Genomic DNA, 22,962 nt, shown 5'->3' with positions numbered 1-22,962 from the left:
TTTGTGAACCTAATTTTCACATGAATATCATATGAAAATAGTTTTCCATAATTAGGAACATGCTGCCCATCATTTATATGTCAATTAGTATGAATAAATAACAGCACCTGATTTTCCTCAATGCATTTTCCTGGTAATAGTCATATAGACATTAAAAAAAAAATTCAGAGTTAAAACACAAGATTCCGTTGACACTGTGGTTAAGAGAAAAAAACACAAATGCTGGAGAAATTCACCAGGTCAAACAGTGCCTTTATGTAGCAAAAGGAAAGATGCGTCACCAACGTTTCAGGCTTGAGCCCTTCATTAAAGTTTGGCAGAACATGAGAGATGTCTGAACTAAAGGGGAAGGGGGGTGGGAGATGATAGTTGGAATGGGAGGGGGAGGAGTCTAGGCTAGGTGGAGAGAGAAAGGAAGTAGGAATGACTAGTTAAGGGGAGGAGGGGGGAAAATGTCTGCCTTCTTCCACAAATGTGGCTTCCCCTCCACCACTATTAACTTGGCCCTCGTCCGCATCTCCTCCATTTCCCACTCATCTGCCCTAGCTCCACCTGCCACTAGAAACAATAAACACAGAATTCTCCTCACCCTCACCTACCACCCCACCAGCCTCCGCATCCAACACATTATCCATAGAATTTCTGGCACTTACTACAGGACCCCACCACCAGACACATTTTTGCTTCTCCTCCTCTCTCAGCCTTCTGTAGGGACCGCTCCTTCCGTGACTCCCTTGCGCACTCTTCACTCCCCATCCATAGCCCCCTTGGCACCTTTCATTGTGGTCATAGGAGGTGTAATGCCTGTACCTACACATCCTTCCTCACCACGGTCTGAGGTCCCAAACAAACATTTCAGGTGAAGCAACACTTCACCTGTACCTCCAAATAATTAATTTACTGCATCCAGTGTACTCTCTGTCACCTTCTCTACATCAGAGAGACCAGTCGCAGATTAAGAGATCACTTTGCCCAGCACCTCCTCTCCGTCCACAACAAAAGTGACCTCCATTTCAATTCTGAGTCACCCTCTCAAGCTCGCATGTCTGTCCATGGCCTTTCACACTACCCCACCCTGACGACCCACAGATTGGAGGAAAAATACCTCATTTTTAGTCAAGGCACCCTCCAATCCCAGACCATGAACTGCATTCCACTAATCAGTTTGCCTCTTCCCCCCCCCACCCTCAGTTCCTACTACCTTTCTCTCTCCAACTAGCCTAGACTCCCCCCCCCCCCCCCAACTATCATATCCCACCCTCACCACACCCCCCCTCCCACCTTCCCCCTTTTGTTCGGACATCTCTCATGTTCTCCCACACCTTGATGAAGGGCTCAAGCCTGAAACAATGTATCTTTTTTCCCTTTGCTACATAAAGGCACTGTTTGCTGGAGTTTCTGCAGCATTTGTGTTTTTTTCCACTTAAAAAAACATCCAGAGATCATTTGCACCACTGCCGAACAATGATGCAGCACACCTACTTTTTGTTAGCAGACACAAATTAAAGACAGCAAACCCTGCAGGAGATTGGCAGGAAAACCATGAATTTAATGTTTTCTGATGTGGTGCTGATGTTTCACTCAAAACTCATGCCAGGCTCATTTACACAAAAGCTTCTTTGAAAGTCCCCTTGGTGATTGAAGCAATTCATGTTTAAGCATCTCTGCATCCCTGTGTAAGATTACCCAATCTCTGACAGTTTCATCAGTCTATATCTCACAGTGTGCTGGGTGGAGCCCATCATGCTACAGGACTCCATTTGAACAAATCGGTTGGGGTGGAGCTACATAGTTCTGCTACCCTCCTTGTTCATCTCCTTGCCGGCATGTCCTGTGGCTCTCTTTGAAGTCTTTCTCCCTCCCCAGTGATAATCAAGGTATGACAGAGCTCCGGTGAGCTCTCTTTGCAGTTTTGGCCATTTCAAAGCATGAATCTGAAAGCAAAAGCCCATGGAGTTATTTTTTAAGATAGTTTTGCGGAATTATGCTAACTTTTGGGAGAATCTGATTGGGTGATACCACCAGATGCAGTGCAAGTGAGTACCAATTTCCAAAAGAAATCTCTCCAGAACCTTTTACCTTTCTAGGCCCATAATTGTCTCTTGTCCTGTAACCTTTCGAGGTTTCTGCCTTTTTCCACTTCTTGCACCTCCATTTCCCTCTTCGTCTGATATCCATGCTTTTAACTGTATAGACCTTAAACCCTGGAACTTCCTCAAACCATTTTTCTGTTTTTTTTTTCTTTTATATACTCCTTAAGGTCTACCTTAAGCTCAGAGATGAAATCTTGTCCTCTTGGTTTTACATTCCTCACTGCAAAATATGCCTTAACTGTGATCAAGGTATTTTATAAAGAAAATAAGTCTTGCATATTATGGCACCTTCCAGTACCTCAAGATATCCCAACATTCTTTACAGCCCTATGATGCATATTTCAAGTATTGTTGGAATTCATAAAGTCAACTTGTGCACAGAAAGCTCCCATAACTGAAATGTCACAACACCCCCATAATATCTATCTTCAGATAAATATTTGCCAGGGCATCAGGGATAAAGCTCTGTTCTTCGATATAGTGCAGCAGAACCTTTGAGGCTGGCCCTAGAGAGTAGACATTGCCTAAATTTAATACCTCACGCATCAGCACTGCACTGGAGCATCAACCTGAATTGTTGGTCTCAATAATAAGACAAAATTACATACATACCTCAGATTGGGACCAAGGGCCAAAGGCAAGGCTGGAGAGTGCCTCCTCCATCAGTAAATAGTTCTTTTCTATCACTTTGGACTGTTCTTGTGAATGTGCAATGACCTTTCTTTAGTAGAGGGGCCAAATAAGTTATCTCTATGCTGATCGCGACTTGGCGAACCATTTGCTTTTGTGTGCCTCGGTGGCCAGCTCCACATCAGTGGGCCAATCAGTTACATTTCCTGCCTTCCCCAGACTGTTAATCAGCACAAGTCATGTTTTGATGGGCTCCATTGCCAAGACACTCACTTGAATTAGCACCCCAATAAGCTTTAAAAAAAAGCAGCCATCCCAGTGAGCAAAAATCCGCAAGGCAGACTTTGATTTCATTTGTCCTCCCTCCAGACTAAATCCTGTCTCCTAGCAACCACAATGGCAATGGAGGCATCTTTCAGCCCAGCCAGGCTGTCAACTTCCAGTTGAAGGCTTTGATCAAAGTTCCCTTTGTGAGGACAGAACACATGTCACACCTCAATGCCTGTTGTGTGGAAGGAGCCACTTGGCATAATACAACACAACAGAGTGCTGCAACTCTTGGGACAAATCAGAACTGTGGTGCTTAAATAATGGTTCCCCTTTACCTTCATAATTAACGGCACTGAATTGACAGTTCTGCTTGGTACAATTCCAATTACCAAATAATTCTGCTGTCTACTGCTGTCAATTGCAAGGTAATGTTATTCTGCAGTAATGATGGTGCATTCTTTTCCCATTTCTCCAGTGTTATCTACCTATGTATCTAAGGATCTAACCATGAAAGAAAGCTTTGTCAATCACACTTTAAAGACTCACATTTTGTTTCATGGAGAAGATGAACAAAAATGACAAGAAAGCCAATAACTTCCTACCAGGCCTTTGAGTCTTAGGGAGGAGCATGGTCTTTTAATCCAACTGCCAATCTAAAAAAAACACCTGAATTTTTCAGCTTTTTTCAGGATGCTTTTGGAGCATTTGAGCCCGTGGTACACAGATTTATGATATCATCTCGGCTACTCATTTCTGAGATGCTCTTGTAGAGTTGTTTCACAATGGAGATATGGAATCAAGGGTTAAATATGAATTTGATGAGAGAAAAAAAAAGTACTGTAGGTGTTGAAAGCAGAAAATGGTAGAAATACTCAGCAGCTGAGGAAATGCAGGTACAAGGAATTGACTTTTCAACTCATCCTGCTGTAAGTTCAACCTGAAACACATTCTGCTTATCTTTTCATTGATAGTGTTATAGAACTTTTATGTTTGCAATCTCAAAACCTCTGTTAATGATCGTGGAGGTGAGGATAGGATCAGTAGTGATGGGCATGAAATGACCAGGTTGTTATTAAATCCCAATCCAGTCATCATTATCCCGTCTAACCAATGCATGACACCAGACATAATGTGTGTGGTTGATTCAGAACTGTCCTCAACATGAACCAAAAAGCCACAAGCAAGGGACTTATCACAATTCATTTCCAGCAGCTGGATTCTCTGACGTATGGGTTGTTCCTGGGGCACATGCAGTGCAGGAATGTTCCAGTGCTACTGAAAGATTGTCGACTCGCTGAAAGGCACTTGTATCTCCTAAAACCTGTTGGTTTTCTAGAACTATGTCTGCAAGAGAATATGCTGACTACCATGTTCCAGGCTGCGGGAATGTTCCAGTGCTACTGAAAGATTGTCGACTCGCTGAAAGGCACTTGCATCTCCCAAAACCTGTTGGTTTTCTAGAACAATGTCCGCAAGAGAATATGCTGACTACCATGTTCCAGGCTGCGGGAATGCTTGCTGAATCTTGGTGCAGCCAAGGCAAATGCATTGTGGGCAACAACTGCAGTTAAAGGTCCTTTTGCATCTGGAAAATGAAAGGCTAAGTCTGCCAGGAAAGACCCTCAAAGCCATCAGGGAGTCACATGAAGGCCGATTGTGCTAAGTATGAAAGTGAAGTGTGAACACATTTAGGTGCAGAACCTGAATGTATCACCAAAATATTAATGGAATGAAAAGAGTGAATAACTCTATAAATGTAAATTGCATTTTTTTTTATAATAAGATTAACTTTTGAAACAAATGTTACACAATCCAAGGACTATTCAAGGTGCTCACTAAATGCTGATTTGTCTCAGCGAATGGAAGTTTCATACAAACCTCCCCAGCCTGTTTAATAATTTAGTTCACAAACAACTGATTCACAGAAATAATCTTGGTTTGGTATCCCTGGATATATATATATTTTTTTTAAATTTAGACATACAACATGGCAACAGGCCCTTTCAGCCCACAAACCTGTACCTCCCAATTAACCTATTTTGAAAGGTGGGAGGAAACAGGAGCACTCAGAAGAAACCCATTTAGATAAAGGGAGAACTCCTTAAAGACACCACTGAATTTGAACTCCGGTCATTGGCACAGTAACAGCGTAACGGTTATCGCTACCATTAATAAGTCTAACTAAATCATTTTTTTGTTCTCTGTTCTGAAACTTTTCACTTGCGACTACCAACCTCATCAGCCCCTCCACACACTTTTTGAAATATGTTCCCTAACATCATCCCTCAGGTTGTCCACTTTACAATGTACTTGATTACAAAAGAGGAAATAGATTTGCTCTTATTCCAATCTTTTCTTCATCTTCGAAACATCCTTTTACTGTGAATCTCCAGTTTTGCTGTTTCAATCGTACTCACATTGTATGTCCTTCATTGAACAGCTTCCTGCCTCAGCAGTAGAAAACCAAGCCTTAAATGATAAGGTATGCAAATCTCAAAATTACAATGCATTCTCCAAATTTCCAAATATAATACCATGCATTTTCCTTGGCACTGCATAAAATATAGATGAAACCACTTTAGCCAGATGAGAGTGAATCTGTGGAATTTCTTGCAATTGTGGAGGCAGTTGTTGGATATATTTAAGGGAGTGTTTGGTAGCCAAGTGCATCAAAGGATGTGGGGAGAAGGCCAGGCAGTGGGGCTGTTGGAAAATGTATCAGCTCATGATTGAGTGGCAGAGCAGACTTGATGGACTGACTAGCCTATTTCTGCTGCTATGTCTTATGGTCTTGTGTTTTTAAAAAGTTGTATTGCTGGAAATGTGGCATTAAGCTGTAAAATGTTAAATGTTCAGCAAGTCAGGTAGCATATGTGGAGAGAGAAATACAGAATTAACATTTCAGGTTTACGATCCATCGTGAAACTCTTCCCAGCTCTGAAGAAGAGGCTTGGACTTGAAACATTAATTCTGTCCCTTTAGCCACAGGTTTCCAAATTTGTTCCAGCATTTTCTATTCTCAGAAGAAGCTTACAGATAGTTTGTACTGGCCTTTATACTCGTGCTCAAAGAATATCAATAAACGAAGCACTCATCACTGCTACAATCGATAGCTGAATTTCCAACCATTCTATTGAACATTCAAAATGCTTACAAATATTTAACATATACAGTTTCAACATTAATTTTGGAAATGCATCATAATATATTGGTGGTAGAGATGAGTACTGACGTAAATGACACAATGGTAAAGTTTCTATATTGTTCCCTGACAGAGATAGTTGGTGAAGAACAGCTAAAAGATTATTTTTTTCTTTTATGACACTCTAAAGATTTCGTCCGGAGATTCTTCACAAAACAGTTACTGCCTTTTTCTACCCTTTTTAACAGCTGACTATTAACTCTCAGGTGATTAAAAAAAAACAGAACTTGAGTCGTAATAATGGCATCAGCATTTGTTTGGTGGAGTTGCGTCTTATTCTTGACTACTTTAAGCCACTATTTCATTATTTAGGCATTCAAGAAGCATAATGTAGCATGGAATAAAATCAACTAAATTTCCCTGAGATAGGAACAAAATGAAATTCCATTGCACAGATAATGGTGCGTAGCCACCATTTTTCTGCATAAATCATGCATAAATCCTGTTTTATGTGGGCAAAATTGAAACAGCAGCCATTCCTTAATGAAATACAACTGTTATGTCTCTGTGTTACTTGGGAGGCTTTTCAAACAACTTAGAGATGCAAGGTTCAAATAACAAAAGAAACTTTACTTACTGATGTCTTCCACCATCTCATACTGTTCATACACTCATTTACATGTAAGTACACCCCACAGTGGTGCACTACAGATACTCCAGTGAGAAGGATGTATTCTTACACTGTTACAAAATAGTTCCCATTATCCAGACGATATAACATCCCTCCTTCTCAAGATAAAGAAGAATTTAATGTTCTTTATCACTTTCTTTTCAGTGCAACTTAAGTAACTGAACTTGTACACTAATTTATTTACACTATTTTTAAATAGTTCTTATCGATATCGCACTGGTGGCAGTATGTTTCTTCACTAATGTGGATTTGGCTGCGACCATTGGGCTCTGTGTTGCTGGTACACATGTAGGTGATGTAGCTTGTTGTGCTTTACCTGACATCTACTGTGTTGATATTTCACTATTAGTGGTTGTGGTCTCTTCACTTGATACCTCACTTGATATTAGTGTTGCAGACTTTTCTGGTTTTAATGTTTTCTGCTTCATCACATCTTTTGTCGGCCGGATGTGAATTCTGTTCCACCTCAGCTGATTGCCAGAGTCTGTCTCGACAATGTCTGATCTTGATGTCTCAGCTTCTCTGATAACCTTTGCTGGGATCCAACATTGGCACAATATGCACATGCTGCCCTCTGAAGAGTTCTGACAATGTTTGGGCATGTTTGTTATAATGCCGGCGACCTTCATCTTGTGCGTCAGCCAGTCTTCTTCTGGTTTCCTCCTGGTCTTCGGAAGGGTGTTTTTTGCTTGGCAGAATTGTTTTATATCTCCTGCCATTTAGAAGTTCTGCTGGGGACTTCATGTCAGCCCTTAAAGGTGTTGCTCGTAATAATAGAAGAGCTAGGTCTGGGACTTATTCTGTTTTGCGACACTTAACTAGTGTGTGTTTCACAGTTTGCACTGGCCTTTCAATGAGCCCATGACCTTTGGGGTAGTATGGGGATGATGTAGTAATAACAAACCCATACTCTGCAGCCAGCTTTCTGGATTCTTGTGACATGAACTGTGTTCCATTGAAACATATTACTTGCTCAGATATTCTTTGTTCAGCAAAGAGCGCTCTCATTTCTGAGGTGATAGTTGACACTCTCAGGTCTTTCACCCTGTTGATGAATGGAAACCGAGAGTAGTAACAGGCTACTATAAAATATCACTCCTGATTCTCAATGAACAGGTCTGCTCCCACTGTGTGCCATGGCCTGGCAGGTACTTCAGTGGAAATCATTTCCTCTTTTTGTTGTGTTTCTATTGATGCTTTTGGATATCTTCTTTGTCTGGATCTCATAATTGACAGAGATCAACTGCAACTCCCAGCAGCTATCCAGACCTATAACTGCTGGTCCATCTGCATCTACCATGTAGAATGTACAGAGGATGTTCTTTCCCTTATGGCAGCCATTGATTTTAGCTCTCCTTAGCTGCTTGATTATGGGTTCACCATTGGCCGTTAATGTGACATTTGCTGTTTCCAAAGCACTGTCTTTTGGATACCCTTTTATGTTCTCTTGGAACATCTCACTGACAAAAGACAAAGGAGGAAAAACCTAACACCCAACCCCAACCAACCAATTTTCCCTTGCAACCTCTGCAACCGTGCCTGCCTGTCCCGCACTGGACTTGTCAGTCACCAATGAGCCTGCAGCAGACGTGGACATACCCCTCCATAAATCTTCGTCCGCGAAGCCAAGCCAAAGAAGAAGGAACATCTGGTGGTAGAGTCTGAGTGGAAGGATGTTGCCTTATGATCCGGTATCCAGCTTTACATTTAGGTTAAATATCTTAGGTTTGTTCTGGATTGTCCTCTGTATTTGAATCCTAGTGTGCAATTTGCTTCCTTTTTTCATCTCACCCGCCATCTCATGAAGGTGTAAGGATTCCATGTTCAGTATCTGGGTATCGGAGTCCTCACTGTTGTTTCTTTTTATGTGGTGGATCTTGGTCTCATCTTTTTTCTTCACTGGTATTTCTATTTTCTTCATGCCAGACTTGCACATCTTTGCCCAATGGTTTGCTTTACCATAGGCTCTACATTCAGAACCATATGTGGGACATTTGTTACAGTCATCAAAGGGTGTTGTCTGCCGCACTTCCTGCAGGTCTTGGGGGTTTGCACTTTTCTGATTGTGTTCTTTATAGCATCAACCCTTTCTTCTCTTTGCTGTGGGTGGATCTGTATAGATAGGCAATTCATTCATGGCTTCGAAGGCTCCGGCTGTGTCTACAGCTTCAAGCTATCCTTCCCTATAAGAAAGAAACTTTTGCACTTCTGGTTGGGTGCACCAACATATAAGTTGATCAACTAATCTTTCCTTTCTATCCTTAAATCTGTGTTTTACACCTGAATAAGTTATCAACAGTTTCATCGGTCTCTTGCATTAAGCCTTGAATTCATAGCATTAAATTCTATAATTAGACCTGGGTTCAAGGTGCAAATATCTTTGCAAATATCTGCTTGGATCATTTTTCTCCACCTCCGTAAGCTTCCAGCTATTAAATAAGTCAAGGCCTCGTTCCCCTGTCCAGGGAAGTATATAACTGTCCTTCTTCTCTGCTGTTGCATTTTTAAAATAGCTTTTGAATACTAAATTTCAATTCTGCTGAAACTTTTTAAATGATTCAACAAAGTCTTCAGCCTCCCCGTCCATCACTGGGTGAACTGCTGTTGCTCCAGTCATTTTTTTCAATAATGTTTTCTTTCTCTTCTTCCCCTTCATATTTCAGTGACTTACAAACAATTGTATGTTTTTTTTTCTCCTATACCGCTGCCTAAGGGATCACGTTATGTCCCTATGATACTTGGAAGGCTCCTCAAATAACTTAGAGATGCAAGATTCAAATAACAAGAGACTTTACTTACTGATGTCTTACACCATGTCAGGAAACTGTATACACACCCACACCCACCCCTCACAGTGGTGCACGACATTTACTACAGTGAGAAGGGTGTATTCTTCTGCAGTTACAAAATAGTTCACATTATCCTGACTATATAACACTGTAACATAATCTATAACGTGTCGCTCGCTCCCAGTAGAGTAAGGATTAAATTTTGCAACATATCGACAAAGAGACATCAAAGAAACTATTTCACTGTTCCTTTGATGGGTTGCTTTCTGCTTGACTCTACCTTCAGGTTTTTTTTTTAATTTCCAAGAAGCTATTATGAAGCAATGCAAGATGGTCGATTATTTATTTCTATATTTTGAGTAGCAATACATGCTGCATATCTTGGTGGAGCCAGCCTTACAGTGTTATGATACAATGCAAAGGGTGGGAGGGAATTCTGTGCAGATGATTCCCAGATGAACTGAATGCCTTCTACACCCAATTTGATTACAAGGACAAGAAAGAACCACCACTGCACATCCCCATGTCACCTGATGATCCTCTCCTGTCCGTATCTAAGGCTAATGTGTGGGCTGCCTTCAGGAGAGTGAATCTGAAGAAAGTATCTGGTCCAGATGGAGTATCCAGCTGTGAATTAAAAATCTATGCTGAGAAATTTGCCAATGTAGTGATGGATTTTATCTTTAACGTCTCACTCTGGCAGGGCTTGGTACTGACCTGTTTCAAACAGGCATCAATTGGACCAGTGCCCAAGAAGAGTGTGGTCACCTGCCTAAATTACTGTTGATCAGTGGCAATCACATCAACAGTGATTAAGTGTTTGAAACGCTAGTGCACAAATATAAAAGTTCCTTTCTGAGCAGCAACATGGATCCATCCTACTTTACCTATCACAGCAACAGGTTTATGGTAGATGCCATCTCATTGACTCTACACAAAGCTCTGGAACATCTGAACAGCAAAGATGTACTCATTAGGAAGCTCTTTATCATCTACAGTTCAGCATTTAACAGTATCATCCCCTCAAAATTGATCAGTAAACTCCAAGACCTGGGACTATACATCCCACTGTGTAAGTGGATCGTTAATTTCCTCACCACCCGACCATATTCAGTGAGGATTTGAACAAATATCTCCTCCTCAATCTCCATCAGTTCTTTGGCTTGGCTTCACGGACAAAGATTTACGGAGGGTTAATGTCCACGTCAGCTGCAGGTTTGTTTGTGGCTGACAAGTCCGATGCGGGACAGGCAGACACGGTTGCAAGGGAAAATTGGTTGGTTGGGGTTGGGTTTTTCCTCCTTTGTCTTTTGGCAGTGAGGTGGGCTCTGCGGTCTTCTTCCAAGGAGGATGCTGCCTGCCGAACTGTGAGGCGCCAAGATGCACGGTTTGAGGCGGTATCAGTCCACTGGCAGTGGTCAATGTGGCAGGCACCATCAGTACTGGAGCACCAATAGGGCTGCATTATTAGCCTCCTGCTCGTATAACAGTGTGGCTCAGTGCAACAATAACACCATCTACAAATTTGCAGATAATACCATGGCTGTGGGTTGTATAAAAAGAGCTGATGAGTCAGCATACAGGATGGAGTTTGAAAGCTTGGCTAAATGGCGCACCAACTACAACCTCGCACTCAATGTCACCAAAACCAAAGAGAAGATTGTTGATTTCAGGTTGGGAGTATCAAATATGTACAATCCAGTGATCATTGGGGGATCAGAGGTGGAGAGGGTGAGCAAATTTAAGTTCTTGTGAGCTTCTATCTCGGAGGATCTTTCCTGGACCCAACACAGAAATAGCATCATGAAGAAAGCACGTCAGCACCTCTACTTCATCTGGAGTTTGCAGAGTTTTTGTATGACATCAGAAACCTTAGCAAATATCTACAGATGTGTGGTGGAAAGTGTGCTAACCTGTTGCATCACAGTCTGGTATGGGGATGCAAAATGTAGTGGACACAGCACAGAACATCACAGCCAACACCCTCCCCACTATTGAGAACATCTACAAGAAATGCTGCTGTTGGAGAGCAGCATCAATCATCAAGGATGCACACAACCCAGCAAACTCTCTGTTTTCGCTGCTACCACTAGGAAAGAGGTATAAGGGCCATAAGGATTAGCATAGCCAGTGTTTTGGATTTGAGCCCTTCAATGAGATATGAGTAAAATGCAGGCAAGCGTCTGAACAAAATCGTGATGGGGGGTGGGGGGGGGGAAGGAGCATAGAGAGGAGCACAGTCCCAAAGGCAGGAGTTAATATGAAGATAAGTGAGGGAGGGCACAACAGCAAACCAAGAAAGGGGGATGGCTCTGTGAATGAAGAGAGGAGGTGGAGACCTTGAAGGGATGGGAAAGAGGGAGAAAACAGGCAGTAGGCTAGCAGAAACCAGAGAATTCAATGATAATGCAATGCAGTTGGCGAGTGCCCAGACAGAAAATTAGGTGTTGCTTCTCCAATTTATGGGTGGTCTTGGTTTGACTGAGGCCATGAACAGATATGTCATCACAGGAGTGGGGTGCAGGATTGAAATGGTTGGCTACTGCGAGAGGCCTTTCACTGATGCTGACAAGGAGAAGGTGCTCAGTGAAGCATTCTCCCAGTCTGCATCTAGCCTCTCAAAGGTAAGGAAGGCCACAACGGGGAATTGGATGTGAAGTGTTGCAACACATGAAAGAACCATCTCCACAGATTCATTTGAAGGAATCGAGTGACATAGCCACCACAGTCCTATTGGATTAAGAATTCCAAAGATTATGAATGAAGAAATCTGTCCTTCTCTCCATCCTAAAACCTTCCCCTTACTCTAAATATGTGATGTGAGTCGAGACTCCTCAGCCAGGGGGTGCTTGGCAAAAGACTCACTTAAACTTTGTAAACTTCGATGAGATCATCTTCAATTTTTCTCAGCTCAAGCAGGCACAGGCACCATCAGCTCATTCACACTCCATATGGCAAACCTGGCACACCAGAAATTAGCATTCATGGGAGATTTTTTCTAGGTATTGAGACTACAATTATATATAATATTCCAGCTACAATCCCAAGGGCATGTATAATTGCCAAAGCTCCCTGGCAGCCTTTTCTTTGGCTACTATGTCACTCCAGAGGCCAGAGCACCTTTGACGATGTTGACTAACCTCTTATTGCTGCTGTCACTAATAACAGTACAAATCCCATCTCGTCTGGTGATAACCTCAGCGAGACTTGAACCACATGAATATGAGTTTTAAGAAACCTCAATCTATTTTACTAGATTGCAGTAAAACCATGCGCTTTAGATTTTGGTGGTTCAGGAAAAAGAACCAGGTGAGTTTCAAGAATGTGAGGCCCAGTGAGGAAAAGGGGAGAGCAGAAAACCAGGCTCTAGTGAGGGAAGAGGGAAAGCAGAAACCAGAGTCCTGGCGCAGGAATGGGGAACACAGAAACTGCGGCAAAACTGAGAGAAAGTGAGACCAGAACTCAGGATCTAGGCAAGGGAAAGGGAGAGCAGAGACATGGACCACATTGAGGGAAAGGGGAGCATTTAAACTGAGTTCTTGGTGTGGGGAACCAGCCCCAGTGAACTCCTATCCCAAACCATTACTTACCTGAACATAGTAGATTTTGTAAAAGCACCCATTTATTCTGTCTTAAGAAAATTAGCTGTTTATAGGTATCTGCTTCAAGTTCAAATTTATTATCATCTAGCTGTACATATCCAACTGGACAAAACAGCTTTTCTCTGGACTATTGGTGCACACACAAAAACATACATTACCCAGTGCACAACAATCAAAACAACACATTGCTAGCTGCATGGCAAAATCAGATTGGACTCCTACAGCCACGTTTCTGTAATTACAACTTATTGCCAGAGGGCAGCAGCCCTTCATTTCCCTCATTTCAGATGCAGCCACTGGTGGTCCAGCTTCTTTTCCAGGTATTGTAGATTTGGAAGCAAAATCATTGGGATCGCAGGCCCAGATGGATTCTCTTCGAGTCTTGCATGAATTCCAGCATGGCCCGAGCACGCTTCTTTTTCCTTGCTCACTGTTTCTGATGAGCTCTTCCTTGAGTTGATCACCATTTCTGATGATCTCCTCCCCGAGTTTCGGTAGTACGCTTCAGTTTGGTGTTGGGACTCGCTGCCTTCATTAAGTCACATTCACAGTGCACCATTGTGAGCTGGTTCTCGAGCTTGGCAGACCTGCAGGTTTTAGTGTTCCTTACATTTATCAGTGTTCTATCAGAGGAAAAACCGAATGATAGATTGAACCTTTATTTGCAGCTGGAGTGGCCGCTGCAGCCATGTGCGCTGCCATTTTGACTCAAATTTAACCAGTTTAAACAAGCAATGAACACAATCATTAGGCATACTGATGACCAACCTATTACTGCTGATCTCTATCTCATCTCTCCATGTAATGATCTGTAACATTGCAACTTGGTTTTAACCGCATATTAATGCCATGGTCCAATCTATTGAATTGGGTGAATGAATTCTTCCAATTGATCTATCCATTAAATCACAACCAAGGCAAAGAACAGGGTCATAATCAATACTAACTTATAAAGATGCTGTAAAACAACTCTCTCTAACCAAGGAAGCCAATCCACCTTATTAAAGATTGAAGAAACTACCATTAATCAACCACTGGCAGGGAAAGGTCAAACAATATTGATTGGTGAATGAGCACAGACCCTTCATTCCCCCCCTGCTGTTTTAATTTTCTTGTAATCAGAATACAATTCATTTGCAATCACATGTTTTCCAGAGGGTGAATTTATATTGTTGTGGAAATGAGCATTCTGCAGCTATTATGGTTTTTAGACTGCAGGCGTGTAACAAAACAATCAAGGAATTTTGCCGGTACACGGGCAGTCTAAAAAGGAATGTGCAGGAATTTTGAGTCAATGCTTGCCCCACAATTTATCCTGCAGGACCCTTACAACTTTTTGGAGGAAGCCTGCAGTGTAAATCATCCTAGAAAAATTTGTTGTTGGTCATCCACTCTAATGCACGTCCAACCACCGTGACTGCTGCACTCCGAGACTTGCAGTCTAAAAAGGTGCTCAGTGTGAACAACTATACCAACAGCAATTATGTTAATTTTTTTCTGCAATTTTCCCAACATTGCAGTCTAAAAACCATATGGAAGATTTATAACTCAATCAACACCACTGCTGATTTATATATTGTAGCCAAAACTGTTATTCAGAATTTTAGAAGACCTACCAAAACAAATATTATATGTTAGGAGGATTTAAAATGAGAATTGACCCCTTTTGATCTGCCAGATACTGGATAATCAGGGAAGAATTTCATCTGAACTAAGCCTTAACCAGTTTTGGTAAAACCCCTGAACCATGGTGGAAAATAGTGCCGAGAATGATTTAATAGCAATCTATAGATAAAAGTACTGCCATTTCACAAAAATAACAAAGCTCTTATTTCAAAAAGGTGGTGTAAATCATAATTTAGATGAAGAGAATATACAGTGGATTAGATTCTTCTTGGTTTCACCTGATATTATTAATAGCAAAGGTCTTTCTTTTATTAACGTCACAGTTTCTCGTCTATTCATCCTGAATATTTTACACCCAACCTGTAATATATATGATTCATGGTTAATGGATGTTATTTTATTCAGTGTTGCTTGAATGCATTTGATCCAAGTTTATGCCTCCTGAGAGAACCGTTCCATTAACTGAATAGAATTTTAACTAATTTCCTTTGTGAGGTCTTCCAATTAATTCTGTTTGATGTACTCTATGGAATAATAAAACATCAGCCATAAGAAGATGCAATCAAGGAGGACTGGTTCTCCCTATGCAAGTTCAAAAATACATGCAGCAGCTTTGCTTCAGTTGGCAATGTAATGATGAATTGAATTGTTTCATGTCATGTGTAAGAAACAATTAAAAGCTTTGTTTTACATGCTATCCAGGCAAGTTAACATCTCCTTGAGTGCATCAGGAGGTGCTAAATGAATGGAAAGTCCAGATTTATGTGAAGCAAGGGCAAGATTAGTTTACTAATGAGAGGTTCATGCAATCATTTGATAGCAGCAGGGTGGAAGTCTTTTTGAATCTGGTGGTGTGTGTTTTCAAATTTATACATCTTCTTCCTGACGGGATCAGTCTTTCAGAAACTCCTTGCTGGATAACCTGATAGTTCTTTAATAGATCAGATATATATTTAAGAATAATGTGATTTTATGATTGACTGTTTACCGAGGCAAGATTTGGTGGCATAATGGAACCCATCCCTTGACCAAAAAAATGAAGGCTAACACTACAGTGCAGTACTGAGGGAGTGCTATCAGGGATGACAATTTTATGAGATATAAATCGAAGGCTCAGCCTGCTCTCAGGTAAATGATCCCAAGACACTATTTCCACGATCAGCAGGAAATTTGCCTCTGCAATTCTGCCAATAATCTGACAGCATAAAAAGAAAGGATTGCCTGATCAATATCAGTGCCTTTACATTACCAGCAATCAGGACCAGGGTTCAAATCCTACACTGTCTGTAAGGAGTTTGTATGTTCTCTCTGTGTCTGCGTGGGTTTTCCCTGGGGACTCTGGTTTCCACCCACCATTTGAAACGTACTGGGGGTGTGGCTTAATTGGGTGGCACAGACTCATGGGCTGAAATGGCCTGTTACTGTGCTGTATGTCTAAATTTTAAAATGTTTTTAAATTTAATGTAATTTGTCCCCTTCTTAACATTATGCTTTGTGCAAACTGCTGGGTGCATATTGCAAAAAGATGACTCATTTTAATACTGCCTTGGCAATAAAGAAACGACCTTAAGACAGGTTAAAGTTGTGGAAGTTGCCACATTTTTTTGCGAAGATCTAATCAGCTCCCACCTGAAATCCAAGATGATTTTGGAGAAACTAAGTATGAATCTCAATGCATTTCCAATGGTAATCACAGTTAATGAGGAAATTGTGAAAGCTTCAACTTGTGCAACATCTTTCACATCTGAAACTCTCTGCTTAATAATTTGAAGGTTCTTCAGTAGTTTAGATATGTTGAAGCATAATATGACTGCAGTGGCACTATGGTGGCACTACAACTCCCAGAAGGCATTGAACTGGCTATGTGACATCAGTGCATGATGACGTCAGCACGTTTTGGATGCATGATTCGGGCTTTTAAATGATGCGCGGATTATGAAGAGTAAATCCGTTTGATTCGCTCTAAAAACACCTTGCGTGATTATTTCATTGTGATTCCAGAGGCCATAATTACTAAGGAAGAGTTTGCCAAGATGGAGGAACTAGGCATAATTCGTAGGTCCAACAGCCCCTGGGCATCTCCACTACATATGGTCCAGGAACACAATGGAGGTTGGCGACCATGTGGAGATTACAGGCAGGTTAATGACACCACCATTCCAGTTCGTTATCTGATCCCTCATACTAAGGATTTCTCGGCTAATTTGCATGGAGCAAAGTTCTTCTCCAAAATAGACTTGGTGCTGACTATCACCAAGTACCTGTAGAGCCAGAAGACATTCCAAAAACAATACTTACCCTTTTTGGGTTGTTTGAATTTTTATGAATTCTATTAGGATTCCATTAAAAAAAAAAGCCACTCCATCATTTCAACGGGAGATGTATGCTTTAGGACGTGGTATAACAAATGTTTTCATTTACCTCTGACATTTTAATGGCCAGTGTGACCAAGAAAGGACATTTGGAGCATCTTCGTATATTTTTTATTCATCTTCAAGAATTTGGACTATCAATCCAAATAAATGCATTTTTGGACAAGAAACGTTGATTTATTGGGGCATAGGATTACTCAGGAAGGTGTGACTCCACTGCCATCCAAAGTTGAGGCCATTACCAAGCACTCAAAACCTGGGACAATTAAAAGCCTACAGAAATTATTGGGAATGGTAAATTTTTACCATCAGTTTCTTCCGACAGCTGCTCATATCATGAAATCGCTTTTCGATTTTTCTGTCCAGAAACAACAGAATCATCTATTGGACTGAAGAGGGAAACAACGCCTTCTTGAAGATGAAAGATTTGCTGACTCAAGCCACTACGCTCAGCTACCCAGTTTTAAATGCCCCCATTGCCTTTTCTACAGACGCTTCCAGTATGAACGTAGGAGTTGCACTTCATTAATATGTCAATGGGCAATGTAAACCAGTAGCATTCTTCAGTTGCCATCTTCGTGAAGCAGTGCTTTTGATAAGGAACTTTTGGCCATTTACTTGTCTATTCAACACTTCCATTATTTTTTTTTGGACAGCAGAGATATTACTATGTACACCAATTACAAGCCCTTAATATTTGAATTTTCCAAAGTCACAGAGCCCTGGTCAGTGTGAGAGCAGGCAATTAGGATTCATTTCAGAATTCTCCACAAAAATTCTATGTATTTCCAGAAAAGTAAATGTCGTAACTGTTGCACTTTCCTGCTCTACTCCACTCAAGATTTTGTCTGTGGATCAAGGTATTGACTACACAGCTTTGGCCACAGCCCAAGAACATGGCCATGGGACGAACACTTATCAGACTCGAATCACGCACCTGCAATTGAAAGATGTCCAGTTTGGATTTAATGGCAAACTACTTCTCTGTGATATATCTACAGGAAACCCATGCCCAGTAGTTCTGCCATCATGGAAATGTTGAGTATTCGACTCTGTTCATGGTCTCTCACATTCATCGATTAGTTTGACCATTCGTATGGTTTCCAACAGGTTCATGTGGCATGGTCTTAAAAAAGACATTACACAAATGGTGAGGTCCTGCATTGCCTGCCAGTAAGCAAAAGTTCAGTGACATACTAACGCCCCACTGCAGTCCTTCCCAGCAGTTACTCATCATTTTGCTCACGTCCACATGTTGGTCTGCTTCCTGTTTCAAGAGGAAACCATTATCTTTTTACAATAATAGGTTTATGCGATGGCCCGAGGCCATGCCCTGGTAGATGCTACTACAGAAACTTGTTCTCAGGCATTCCTCCATTGCAGGTGTCTCGTTTTGGTTTACCAGTGCATGTTTCTTCAGATAGGGGACCACTATTTACTTCCTCACTGTGGATAGCCTTGTCTCGCTTGCTCAGTACAACAATTCATCATACCTATCATCCCCAGGCCAATAGAAAGGTGGAAAGATTTCATTCACGTCTCAAGTCAGCCTTGATGGCTCAGGGATGAGCTGCCCCAAGTATTACTGGGCTTTAGAACAACTCTAAATGAGGACCTCCAAGCTCATCTGCGGAGCTCGTTACAGAACACCACTGGTGGTCTCAGGGGAGTTCCAGATCTAACGATGATCCTAAGGAACTGTTGTCCAGGTTAAGGGAGTCAGTCAGAAAATTGACCTCTATAACACCATCTTCACATGGAGAATACTCTTTCTTTGTGCCCGAAGATCTCAAAAACTGCAAATATGTCTTTGTCTGTAGAATACTCAGACAAACTAGGTCGACCTGTATTTTGGACATTGGAAGGAAGCAACAGTCTTTCACTATAGATAGGCTTAAACCAGCTTATGTCTTCCCCAACAGTTTGTCGCAGAGGTCGACAACCTAAAAGACAGACAAACCTTTCTGCCAGTTCTGGGGGAGTGGGGGGTTGGGGTGCCAGGAGTTGTGTAGTGGTGCTATGTTGGCACTACAACTCCCAGAAGGCTTCAAACCAGTCATGTGATGTCAGTGCATGATGACATAAGAGCATGTCATAATAATAATTATTATTGTTATCAATATTGTCCATTAGATGAGTTCACAGAAAAATAAAGATGGTTTCTTCATGCTTAAATTTTATAATCATGTGTGGACCTTTTAACCCAGAATACTTCAACTAGTGCCATTGCGATACCATACATGCAGCATCCTACTGGTTTCCCCCATGTTCCGCCTACACCCTACTCCAAAATATTCAGGTCATGCCTGATGGGCAACCTATGTGTTGTGGATGAAAATGAGAAATAAATGCAGGGATCATTTCAGCGCCATCCATTAGATATTCTGTATCATCTACCTCCTCCATCATCATATCCCTCCATCTTGAACATACTTAGGGGTGGAACTTCCAAGCCCTACTGATCTGTAAATCACAAAGATCCTCAAAGAAGTTTCTTCTCACTTTAGTTCTGAATATATAACTCCTTTCTTTGAGAGTCTGAACCCCTGGTTCTCTACTAAATGAAATATCATTCTCATATCTTCACTGTCAAGCACTCTGTTTCACCTCTCATTCCCTAAACTCAAGACAGTGTGGGCCCTGCATATTTATTTCTCATCATACAACAAATCCACTCTCCCAGGAATAAATCTGCTGAACCCTCTTCTATTGCAAGGCTCTTCCTTTGTTAGATAATCTAGACCAGTGGTTTTGAAACTGCCCCCCAAACTCATTCCACTTTAAGCAATCCCTATGCCATAAGTGGTCTGTAAGGGATTGCTTAAGGTGGTATGTGCATGGAAAGAAAAAAGTTTGAAAATTTCTGTTTTAAACATACCTAATTGTCTCGTCAAGTGCACGATTTCATAATTCCAAAGGAAATGGACCAATGGCAATTTTTCTCAAGCAAAATATTCCAGTAACAATTGGTTCTCAACCATTCACATACCACTTTAAGTAATCCCTTAACAATCACAGAGCATTTATGGGATATAATCTTTTTTTTTAAGGTAGAATGTGAGTTTAGGGGGATAGTTTGAAAACCATTGAAAACCAATGGGTCGGACTCTCAAAATAAGGGGTTGGCCATTCAGGATAGATGTGAGAAAAAAATTCCATCACCTAGAAAATAGTGAATCTTTTAATTCCCTACACAGGTCTTGGAATCTTAATTGCTGAATATAGTTAAGACATTTATCAAGAGATTTTTTAGATCTTGAGGGAATAATATTCCAGATGCAGTTTTTAAAGGTTCTTGTATAATTGGAGTAAAAATCAAGTCACATTCAAGTTTATGGATGTGCATACCCAGGTGCAGTGAGAAATTTGTTTTTTGAGCATTTTAGCTAGTCATCCCATACATAGTACAGCAGTAACAGTACAGAGTTACAGAGAGATCAATTATGACAGACATATAACTGTAGGAATGGTTTGAGGGGTTAAAATGGTTGGCTGCAGGAAGCTCAAGTTTAGACCTGCAAACCGTGCTTAAATGTTTGACAAAGCAGTCACCCAATCTGCAGCAAATTAGGTTGGATAATGATCGTGTCAAGCTCTTTCTCTCCTGAAAGGTTTGCTTTTGGCCAACCCTCCTTCCTCATTCCTTCTCCCTTGACCAGTCTCTCCACCTCTCACACCTCCTGTCCTATATTCTTTCATCTGCAGCTTCTTTCTACCTTTCAATACGTAATTTTATTGATGCTATTTCCTTGATAAAAGGTTCAGATCTGAATCATTGACTGACCACTTCTTACCCAGGAATGCTTTCTAATCTGTTGAATCCCTCCAGCAATTCATTGTTTGCTAAAGTCTCCAGCATCTACAGCTATTGTGGATCTCTGTTAATTCCTGGAAATGTTGGAAGAAGTTACGTAACTTAATATCAAGCAGTCTCTATGAACAAGTCAAAGAGAGATGATGATGATCTCAGCTGCATGTAAAACTGATGTCCAGGAAAAGTTGAGCTGAAAATTATGCCTTATGTCCCCAGTTCAATCCTGCCATTCTGTGCTGTGTACTTATTTCTTCCAATATGGTTGTAAGGCAACCACAGCCGGACTCGATGGTTTTAGGTTAGGAATGGAAAGAGCAGGAAAGATTTCACTGCGTTACTCTTTGTCCACAGACCTTCAGCATCAGAGTTGGCTATAGTCAGCATGTTGAGGGCTCAATGGCAAAATCTGAAATAAAATAACCAGTTTCCAATGCTTTAGCAAAGCACGTGCATGAATAGTAGCCTTTAACTGGAGAAATAAATATTGGATGTTAGATGCTCTCCTGCTCAGGAGTTTGTGAAGGTAGTGGACACAGCCCAGTGTATCACAGGCAAAGCTCTCCCCACCCTCAAGAAAATCTTTATGGAATGCTACCATTGGTGAGCATCAGCAATCATCAAGGATCCACACCACCCAGGACATGCTCTGTTTTCACTACTGCCATTGGGAAAGAGGTATTGGTACTACCTGATGTACCAGGAACAGGAACAGCTGCTACCCCTCCACCATCAGAGTCCTGAACATCAGACTCATTTAAGGACTCTTGCTTTACACGATATTTAATACTGAATAGGTTTTTTTTCTATATTTTACAGTCACTTTGTTCACATTTCTCTCTTTTTTGTAGATAGCTTTTTTTCTTGAGTTGTGTATAGTTAGTGATAAGTCAAAATTCTGCCTGGCCTGCATTAAAAAAAAATCAATGATCTCATGGTTGTATGTGATGTCATGCATGTACTCTGACAATAAATCTGAACTTTGATTTACATTTCAGATGTTCAGCATTCCTTCCAAATGCCTCTGGTAGGTCTGCACTTGCAACTCCTCTAGTCTTTTGTCTTAGCTTGCCAGGTCTCTTTTATCTTTTCATTTCTCCTGGTCTGGAAATTTGCTCATCCCCTGATCCAAACATTTACCACTTCTGCTGCAAGTCATTCATCTGAAATGTTAACCCTGTTTCAATCCCCACAGATGCTGCCTGACCTCCTGCACATTTCTGGCATTGGTTTCAGATTTCTGTCAACTGAAATATTGTGCTTTCGGCACCAAGGGCAGACCAGCTCAGCCAGAGCTCCTCCAGTATCTCCAAGACCATGGCAGATGGACTATAGTGTGGTGAAAGGTGAGGTCATCCACTAAAGATAGTTCAGACACTTTACTAAATTGGAGGAGCATGAAAGGCTGGTGGACATGAACTGAAAAGTTCTTAAAAAGGCTAATTAAATTTTGAGAATGCTCTGAAATGAAATGACTTCAAATACTTTCAAATAAAAGATATTAATCCTCTTTGGAGTTCTGTATTATGTTTAGTTCTAAATGTCATTCCTGGCTCGTCTACATGAGTGCAGCTGAAACAATACCCAGGAAACTCAATGACGACCCAGACAAAGCAACCCACCTAATTCGCACCAATTAAGGTTTTGACCCCTCTTTCAGTCAATTGTGGCTGGTAGCAGGGCTGCTGCAGCAATGCAAGCAGGGAAATTTAGATTGGCCACTGGGCTCTTGTAGGTGGAGACCACAAGGCACAGACTAAGATCAAAATGATCTTGTCATTGGTTGCAAGTGGTGTGTCATAAATACTGAGAACAAAGGGACATTAGACGGTGGGTCATCCAAGTCAATATGATCATGCAGCTCCACAAACCTGCCTACTCCCATACCCCTTAATTTTCCTATTCTTCAAAAATCTATCTGCCTTAAATACATTTA

The 22,962-nt window shown here is 41.3% G+C and overlaps 1 protein-coding gene and 2 long non-coding RNA genes across 5 annotated transcripts in view; 1 reads left to right on the top strand and 2 right to left on the bottom strand.

Annotated features, from left to right (window-relative positions):
- LOC138739109 (protocadherin-9) overlaps positions 1–22,962 on the bottom strand; it is an 852,748-nt gene that overhangs the window by 49,470 nt on the left and 780,316 nt on the right. The window lies entirely within an intron of this gene.
- On the bottom strand, positions 1,529–3,179 carry LOC138739110 (uncharacterized). Its single transcript, XR_011342009.1, has 2 exons — positions 2,706–3,179; positions 1,529–1,934 (listed from the first exon to the last, which is right to left on the bottom strand). It is a non-coding gene; the product is annotated as an uncharacterized lncRNA (long non-coding RNA).
- Positions 3,129–22,536, top strand: LOC138739111 (uncharacterized). 2 transcript variants are annotated; one of them, XR_011342011.1, is made up of 3 exons: positions 3,129–3,418; positions 22,025–22,053; positions 22,222–22,536. It is a non-coding gene; the product is annotated as an uncharacterized lncRNA (long non-coding RNA). The 2 variants fall into 2 exon arrangements; XR_011342010.1 differs by lacking the exon at positions 3,129–3,418 and adding an exon at positions 15,390–15,473.

Source organism: Narcine bancroftii, chromosome 7, assembly GCF_036971445.1.
Source record: "Narcine bancroftii isolate sNarBan1 chromosome 7, sNarBan1.hap1, whole genome shotgun sequence".
NCBI lineage: Eukaryota > Metazoa > Chordata > Chondrichthyes > Torpediniformes > Narcinidae > Narcine > Narcine bancroftii.
This window is presented reverse-complemented; position numbering and strand designations above follow the sequence as displayed.